Source organism: Triturus cristatus, chromosome 5_1 (genome assembly GCF_964204655.1).
Source record: "Triturus cristatus chromosome 5_1, aTriCri1.1, whole genome shotgun sequence".
Taxonomy (NCBI): domain Eukaryota; kingdom Metazoa; phylum Chordata; class Amphibia; order Caudata; family Salamandridae; genus Triturus; species Triturus cristatus.
In genome coordinates this window covers 491,332,471-491,341,841 of record NC_140587.1, presented here as the reverse complement: position 1 = coordinate 491,341,841, position 9,371 = coordinate 491,332,471, and the positions used below count along the sequence as shown (strand labels likewise).

Sequence of the window (9,371 nt, the reverse complement as noted above, 5' to 3'; positions counted from 1 at the left end):
CTTGGATAGTCGGGAGTGTCTTTGCCATATGATGTTAACATATTTTCCTATTCTTTTGATTCTAAAAAGGAGAGATCTCTCTCCACAGCATGAGCATCTTCATTGCCTGGTAGAGGTATAGACCAGCTCTGCCCGTGGTTTGAGGACTGGGCTAGGTCTCTTCTGCCCTCCTCCCAGTGTGGTGGATGCTCTCGTGATGCCAACGGTATAATAGCAGAAGAGTCCCCTCCCTGTTCCGTCACGACGGTTGTACTGCCCTTTGTGCCGGGCTTAATAGGTAGTTTGATGTACTTGGGCGTGGGGTCTAGACTGACCTGGGGAGAAGATGTGTTTTTGGCTGCGAAGTCGCACGTTGACTCTAGGTGAGTTAATGCGGTCATAGTTTGGATGCTCCCTGCAGCCAAGACTAGAGGTGGGACCCCTAAACTGCTCAGCATGGTTATTTTAGGGTCTCCTCCACCCTGTGATGGTTCTGCCTCATCAAACTTGCGGGTGTCTGTAGCTTGATAGATTTGTGGCTTACTTATCTCTATGTTCTCGCCTAAGCTGTCCTTGCAGATGTTTGCCATAGGACTCAGAGGAATAGGTAACCCCATGATTTTCATGTTACTTGAGAAAACAGCTGACCCTGCGTCTTTCAGAAAGACAAATTTTGTTGTTATTTTTGGTTGAGAACCAGATGGTTTGTAGCCAACAGAGCCAGCTTCCTGTGAATGTAAATGGGAAGCACTAACTGTTGTGCTTCCAGATGCACTTGGCGACTGGTCAAGTATCCAATCGATGGCAGCATTAGATGTCTCTAGCTTTTCTCTCCATTTCTTTTTATTTTGTGGGGCTGCGCTCCTCTGCTTTCCTGATCGCATCCTTTGCTTAGTCCGGTTTTATTGCAGATTGCCCCGTCTTGGACATTCTAGATGATTGTGCAGGCAGCGTAGTAGTTTCGGGTGAACCAAGCTCGCTGGAGTGAAGGAGGGATAAGGGTGACAGCAGGGTTCGCTACTAATTAGCTATCCACACCCGGCACTCACTGGGCACTTAAGGAAGACTGCTCTCTCTTTTCTTTCTCCTGCTGTCTGCTACGTGCACCCTAGCAGCTCCCTTTTCAGGGCTGTTCACTATCAGTCACTAGTTGTTGCTATCAGTTGCTGCTGATACTGGGTGCTTTTCTTCCTTTTCCTGCAAATCTGCTCACATTGCCCTCCAAACCAATTGCCGCTTCAACAGATAGTCATGCAGCTAACCTCTCACAAATTGCCTGAAATTTCCAAGTGGCTCAAAGTCCCATGCTCGTAGCACATACGTGCCCATACATGCAGGTAGGTTGTGCTGTGATGTGTGATGCAGTCAGCCTCTGACATCAGCCGCCGCTCACCCTTCACCCCCTCGCAACCTCTGCCACTTCAGCGCCTGTGCCTGTAAAAGTGCTGTGAGGGTGCTGTAAAAAGTTGCCAGGCCCCTGGGAGCCTACAGTCAGCCGTGAGACAGCAAATAACTCAAGCAATCATACGCGGCTAAAACAGGCTTCTGTAATAACTGTTAATAACTGTAGTAACTGTTGTGGGCAAAAGGGAGATGGAGGGAGCAAATGCACAAGCAAAGGTGAAGAAAATGTGCACGAGCGAGCAAGCGTTTGCCTACTATCGTGTGTCTCGCTCGAGCTCTAGCTCAAGCTCAAGCACTGGGTGCCAGTTGTCAGTCTCACCAGTATCCAGAATCCAGTATCCAGTAACCATTTGCCGGTCTTCGGAACAATCACGGCTCAGCACCAGGCCGCTCTGCTTTGCTCTAGGGCTTCTTCCCCAGCGAAAGCGGGCCGGCGGTGTGTAGTGTGTGAGTGAGCGAGCGTTTGCCTTCAGTGGCGGACCCGCTCTAACTCTGGCTCCTGCTCCGGTTGCCGGTTGCCGGCTGCCGATCTCACCAGTCTGGCCCCAGTCTCCAAAAACCCGGTCTCCTGCGTTGGCGTTGACGGCTCCAGCCAGCCGCGGCTCCAAGCACCGAGCACTGAACGAAGCGAAACAAAGCGAAACTGCTCCTCCTGCAGCTGAGGCTCATTGCGCTCGTTCAAACTCCTCCTAGATGAATGAGACGCAGCACCAGTTCTGAAGGAATGAGTACCAAAATGAGAAGTATATTCCCAAATGTCACCGTGAACTTTTCTCATCACTCCCAGCACCCATGAAGCTAACAGCTGTGTACCATTTTGGTGTGTGAAAACTGATCCTGACTTTGCTCCCCCTGCAGCCCGGAAATTTTGCCAAGCAGCTACCGGGCATTTTATGTGGATCATTTTTGCAAGATCAATTTTTGTGCCTTTTCCTGTTTGATCTGTTTTTGAGCGTTCTAAAATATTTGAATATTGTCATCCATAGCAGTCACATGTTCAACTTCCAGCCCATTTGATTGGTCCTTAGCAAATAATTCTGATATCCAAAAGGCCCCATAAAATAGCCAACACAAACATAATTTGAACATTAGGTGCTCAACTTCCGAGTAACATATCAACTAAAGATTTTTAACCATTCGAACCAGCGATTTTAATGAAACAGGATCCATAATCAACTGACCTCTCTCCTTTTTTGTGGCCCAACCTTGTAACCTGCGCTTCCCCATCTCACCATCTGAGGGTTCATAGCCCCAGAAAAAATGTCCATAGAAGCTCAAGCCTGCTAATTTGCCAGCAATCGTGATAGATGGCACATTTTTCTTGATGTTACTCATAATGAAACGAAGCACATCCTCTCTGCGCAGCCATAATCCTTGCTCGTTGGGAGACCTACGGGATGGATTTATCCCCAAAAATTGATCAGAGGCTCTTCCATATGCGGACCTTGTACTCGCAGCTTGGGATTTTTCAACCAACTCCAGCATTCTCATTCCGCTAGCTCCCATACCTCTTGTGGCACCGGTGTTTTCTGCCTCTCTGCTCCCGGCGCTAAACCACAGAATCTCTGCCACTGAGAACGAGATAATGCGTCTGCTATTTTATTATCCATGCCTGGGACAGGTTAGGCTCTAAAGACAATATTGTACATCAAGCATCCCAACATAAACCTCTGCAATAGCTTCAACAAATGTCCCTTGCTGACTTTTTGTCCGTTAATCAAATCCACAACTGTCTGAATGTAAATGTTAAAGGTAACAATTTTATTAGCTAGTTTTGCACCTAAAACTGACAGTGCCACCAATAGCGGGGAAAAAATCCAAAAAGGCAATGCTTCTCTTTTCAAAAATCCACTTTTTTGGCCACTGTTCAGCACACCAGCTGCCTTCCCAAAATAAACCAAAGTAATTTCCATCAGCTGCATCTGAGTATATTCGCACCATCCAGACAAAATCCAAATACAATGACCACATGGTGACTCAATTGAACCTCTTCGAGAACATTAACCATACCTCCAGATCTGCCCTTATTGTTGCAGAAATTCTGCTGTGATGTGGCAAGGTAGAACCAGAATGTATTTTGTGTGTATTAAGCTTTATTGTTCAATTCCTTAAAATCGTTACAATATACTATCATTATTAAAAAGAACAGAGTTAAAATCCTACGCATGCTATTACAAACTGGTAGGGCGTAAAACCTTAAAATTGATATCAAAACTGACTGTAAAGTGCAAATGCATTAGACTTAGAGGAGCATTTTGTCAAGGTCTCTCTTGCTTGCTAGCCGACTGGTTTCTTTTTGTAACTCTTATTTTCTGCATCAGTGCGGCTCGGATTAATTCTGTAAATTTCCCCAGCCGTGCGACTGTTTGAGCTGTTTTAGCAGAGAAACACAAGTCTGAGACTTCTCTGCATCGTACAAGACCATGGGCTCTGCAGATAGGGAGAACTAGTCGGTGCCTCTCGCTGGCTAACTTAGGGCAACAGCACAGCAGATGGAGCCAGGATTCACGATGGTAATTACAAAGTCGACATGCGGCTAAATTGTCCTGCTGGGCCCAGGCTTGGTTAAAGTCCACAATGGGCAATGCAAGAAGTCTCATGTAGGTGATTTTTTTCCGGGCCGGGACTGTCAATGCTTGAAAAAAGGCTGTGGTTTACCCACTATGTAGGAGGTGTCCTGTGATGAGAGATTTGATTGATGATGTAAGCTGTCCAGATCTCTTTCATGGGATATTTTCTTGGCTTGTCTATTCACTGATCTTTTCCATGCAGCAACTGGAATGTTTAGGTTGTGCAAATTTTGCACATCTATTTCTAACCATTTTGTGGCTGCTGTCAACTGCACTTGCCATGGGGATCCACCTTCTTCAAAAATTGTTTTAATTTGCACTTTTAGAGATGTTGCTGGAGCTCGCAAGGTGCTAATGTAATATTTTAAAATGTCCCCTAAGCAGGTAATCTCCGGACGGGTAAGTCCCAGCTCTAACCTTACTCTTGCTTTCCTGGCCTGTCGTGGGATGCCTAGTACCTTCTTGTATACAGAGATTTGGTGGATCATAAGGAATGTAATGAGGGCACCAGGGAAGGCTAGGTGGCCGTAGTTAAGGGAGGGCACTACTTTTGCTTTCAAGACTTTCAAGTTAGGTTCTACAGTCAGGCTGTGTAGTCTTCGATTGAGATTTCTCAGGTTACAGATAATATCGGCCCCCTAACTTCTTAAATATTTCAGATATTTCAGGTAGCAGCAGACACTGCAAAACCTAGTTGTCTACAGAAAGTTCATCCTGCCCTTACTACTCGACAAACGAAGTTCAAATGCCCCAATAAGCATTGGATCTGTTTCAATTTCAATTTAGGTGACAACTTGGCTTCCTCCAGTAAACCATATATTTCTTGTATCCAATTTGATGCCTAGAAAAACCAGACATGTGGCCCCATTCCAAACTTTTTGCATCCTCACCGTGAGGGTAAACTTTCAACCAATAATTTAATTCCTCAAGATTAATTGGTGTAAAAGCCTTTGTAACTATATTGAAATGATCCCCCTCTACCCCTGCCTTGACCACTACCTCTAAAGTTTGTCTGATACCCACAACATTGTAGACGTGCATGTTTTCCCCCACATTTTGAACATTCATGTATGTATCTGCATGGGTTATGTGGACAATATCCCCTATTAAAATTCCAGCATGCGCCGGAATTAGGATTTGTACTTCTATTCCATTACGCCCCCCCGGGGGGGTTTGCCAAGAAAAGGCTGGTGAGGAACCACTAACCCACTTGCTGTGTGCATGGTGGGTGGAGGTCTGTGTGGATACATCCATTGAACCCATAATTCATTATCCTCTTCCCCCCACAGGTGTTCAGGAATCAGGACCATACATGCCCTGAACTCTTCATCGTAATGTAGCCATGCAAAACCCCCAAATTCCATGTGGGCCTTGCGAATGGTGTCAATATATTTAAATATAGACACTGCCCAGTCAGGAAGAAGACATTAGCCAATATTAAGAATGCCGGTGTACAGGAGGAGTCGATTGTTGTTGGTACCCTCGGTCTTTTTTTTGCTTATTTCCAGGCTTCTTCCCTGGACAATTCTTTTGATTGTATTTCTCTATGAAGTAGCTTAAAGACAGCCACAAATTCTTCTTCAAATGTTTTCTTTCGTTGTATTACTCAAATGAGCCCCCAGCGGCATTGATAATCCCATATAAAGCAACCATTTTAGGCCTTCTGATTTACTCTTCTTTTACTTTTTCAACTTTGTTCAAACTCAACCGATCAACCCCATCCAAAGCCCCTTTACATTTGTTTTCATCTCTTGCCATGTTTCCCTGGTTTTTCTTACCTGTCTCCCCCGTTTTTTTCCCCCTTTTCATCACTGCTTACACTTTTATCTGCTACACTGGGAGACATTACTTTTTTGCATTGCCCTCTACCACCTCCCCAATTGCCCCACCACTGGTTCTCACCTATTCTCAAGTTGCTGAGTGTCTCTGGTGAGCCCCGTTTTCAATGGCATTTCTCTGGCAATTTCTTTGTAATCCGACTTCTGTATATTTAACTCGCTGTGTCATCTTTTTCCTGTAACATATGAATTTGAGAATTTTCCTTCGTATTCCCCCCCTTGTCCTTCCCCTTCAGCCTTTTTGTCATTCTTACATTGTTCCCAACCTGGTATCTCCCCTTCTTCCAACCCATCATATCTTCATCATAATCTAATTTGCATTCCCATTGCTCCCCATCATCCGTTACAGCGCTCACACGAGCACATTCCCCATTGCTCACTCCCCCATCATATTTTTTTCAATCCACCATTTTTTACATTTTTTTAGAAATCTTTTTTTCCCCCGAGGTCTAGATGATTGCGCTGACCTCTTCCTGTCCTCAGGCCGATCCACTAAAGGAGCTCAAGACCCAACCGGCAGTTGTTTACTGCCCTTAGTATTTTTGGGCAGTATTTCCCGCCGATGTTGTGCAAGCCACCAGAACTTGCAGCTGCTGTGCTTCCGTGACCTCTTTGCAACACTACATCTTGAAACAAAAATGTCTCTCTGGGAACCCAAACCCATTTCCTTACTTGTAAGGCTTTTTTATGTCCCTTATTGTCTACAAAACCCTCACTGCACACATCATCATTATTTTGTAAAACTTCTACATATTGAATAACTATTGCATTTTCTTCCAATTAATTTATATTTACTACCTCATTATACTCCTCTTCTTGAGTATGTGATGATTCAAAAGAATGTACTTTATTCATGATTGTTTCCTCTGCACAACATGTTATTTCCCCACTAAAAACTGACTAAACCCCGTCCCAAGCATGCCTCCGCCAATTGCAGCCATCCAGTCCGGAATCCACCACCCACCCGAAGCTGCCCGGGGGTGAACAGCCTACTGATGCCCCCCCCCCCCCCCAGGAGACCTCATCGGAGTCCTGTGAATGAATGAATGCCTGAATGAATGAAGCTCTCAGCTGCCCAGTGAAACTTTACTTTTAATTACAATAAACTACTTCTTTTTAGTTTTTACTCTTGTTCCTTTTGTCGATGTATTTTATAACTTGATTTGGCTACGCTTCCTCATCCAAATGTTAACACCGGTCTTGTATCTTAATAGGGTAACCTACTGCCTCTGCCTCTAAGTGATTTGCCAGCAACTTCTCCAAAGATGCTGAAATGCTTGAACAGCCATCCCCACTGCTGATATTGGAGATCCTTCTTTTACTATTTCTAATTGTGGCAGATTCAAGATAAGAGTCACGGGTGACTCATCGGCTACCTGGAGTCTACTAATATGCCTTGTCAGCATCTGTCCTTCGGGCTGCCGCCTTGAGAGGAACACGTCAACACATTAGCTTTCGAATAGGTGAATTCATAATTCGAAAAAAATCGAATATTGTCCTAACCTATTTAAACCCTTTGTGGGTCTTGTTTGTAATAGAGGCGATCACTTCTTCGTGGGGCATTTTATTTCCCCCTGTGCTCTCGGGTGTTTTGTGCACAACAGCCCTTATCCTTGGTGTTCTCACCTTAGTCCATGATGTATACCCTGATTTGTTGTTCACAGCAGAATTCAAAGAGTAAACATTTTAAAGGAGTTTTAAAATACAAAACCTATATATAACATAACTATAATCAGGGCTCATTAAAAGTTCATTATCTGTTTTCTTGTTTCTCCCACAAGAGGGCAGCATCAGACAAACGTAGAAGTGCTTCTCTAGCACAGCCTTTAATTGAAACGAGATCACTGAACTGAGAAGGCAGGAGGAGCTGCTCATCCACGGCACAAGGTCAATAATTTATCAGGATGGGATTAAACAAATTATTGAGTGGATTCGGAGGCGGGAAGGCATGGCTGAGGTACTGTGCGTCTTAGAGCGGCTTGTGCAGGAATGCGTTGAGGCGCGTGTGTGGAAGGCGCGCTCTCCGCCGCGCGAGGTGCTGGATGCGGAGAGATGAAGATGCGAAGGGCCAGAGCGGCGGCGACGGCGGTCTCCGCTGTCAGTCAGCCCCTGACCTCCTTTGAGCTCCTCGGCGAGGCCTGCCTCTCTGGGTGGACCTTGCCGGTATCTGCAGCGCTGGCTCCGGCCCGGGGAGTAGCCGTGGGTGGATAAGGCGATACTCCCTTCACTGGGGCGACTTCTTCCGCGCTCGGGCGGCTCCTTCCGAGGCTCGGGCGGTTCTGTGTGTGTTGACGCTGGTTTCGATTAGCTCGGAGGGCTCAGCACTTGCGGGCACGGGACGATCTCTGGGGAAGTCCGGGGACTCGGCTCCAGCTGCCCCTACTGGTTCGCGCAGGAGTGTCACTGGAGAGCGGAGGAGGGGGTCCGGTGCAGGCCCCTGGACTCTGGGGAGGCTCGTAGGGCGGCTATGCCCCCGGAGGGAGTCGCGGCTCTCCTCAGGTGAGGCTTCGCGGGCTGCGGAGATACGCCAAGGGTCACACACCTCCCTGTACTAAGGAGAGGGCGGGTGAGCGGTCTGTCAACTGTATGGCTGTGCGCTGAGATCTTGGGTGGTAGTAGGGTGTGCCAACATCGAGAGCCGTAGACGGCTCTCCTGGGGGCGCGAGTGGTTTCGGTTTGTGGTTTCAGTGGCTCTGTCTAAGATTTAGTAGGAGTAGGGCCGGGAAGCTCTGAGCCTGTCCTCGGCGGACTTCCAAACTCTGCTGTCGGGCGGGTCAGTGTTGTGTCGGAGAGGCACAGACGCCTCTTTTTTGCAAAGTTCCCCCCAAAGCATGCCTCCATTGCCATTCTGCGCTTTCGACGTGAGCTGCGGGCTAGGGGGCTGCTTTCGGCTGCCATGATCCAGCAATGAAACCCCCAATTCATGGCCTGCAGCAGTGAGGGGCTGGTTTGAAAAACTTTGCAAGGGCAGATTTTGGTTTCCAGCTTGGCCCTACCACCCAGGGTGTAGCAGTTCTATCGTGAGGAGGTTTGGTGTCTCTGTTCAGACTGTCCTGGTGGGTGGCTGCCAGGGCTCTGTATCTTAGAACCACAGACTGCTCTTCACTGGGAAAGGGACTGGGAGGGTTGAGACCAAGCAGGTCCACCTAGGGTGTTGCAGTTCTATCTTCACAAGACTTTGGGGTGTCTCTTTGCAGTTGGGTGTCATAGGTTGGACTGGTGGGTGGCTGGTAGGGCTCTGTATCCAGTGCTTTAAATGGGCCGGGACTGAGTACCTGCACTTTTTTAATTTCAAATGGAGAGTACCTGCACTTCTCTGCCGGCACGTCGTAGGAGCCCACAGGTACTCAAAAGATTGAGTACCTAAAGTTCTATATTCCCATTTAAAGTACTGTCTGCACCTGAGAGACACAGGCGTCCGCCCTCCTGAAGAGGGGCTGAGATGGTTGTGACCGCGGGTCTGCCCAGCGTGTAGCATTTCAACCATGACAAGACTTGGGTGGGGGGAGGGATGGGGTCTTTGTGGAGTTGGGGATTCCAGGCTGTACTCTCGGGTGGCTGGAGGGGGCGCTGTATCTGC

General features: G+C 47.2%; 1 protein-coding gene across 2 annotated transcripts in view; it reads left to right on the top strand.

Annotated features, from left to right (window-relative positions):
- Positions 1 to 7,712: 7,712 nt before the first annotated feature.
- LOC146831106 (carbonic anhydrase 2-like) overlaps positions 7,713 to 9,371 on the top strand; it is a 93,761-nt gene continuing 92,102 nt past the window's right edge. The window contains exon 1 of one of the 2 annotated variants that reach the window (XM_085605339.1): positions 7,713 to 7,748. The gene's annotated coding sequence lies outside the window, so the exon portion shown is untranslated. Of the gene's footprint in view, positions 7,749 to 7,842; positions 8,291 to 9,371 lie in introns of those variants that run through there. The other variant, XM_085605338.1, reaches the window with a different exon arrangement.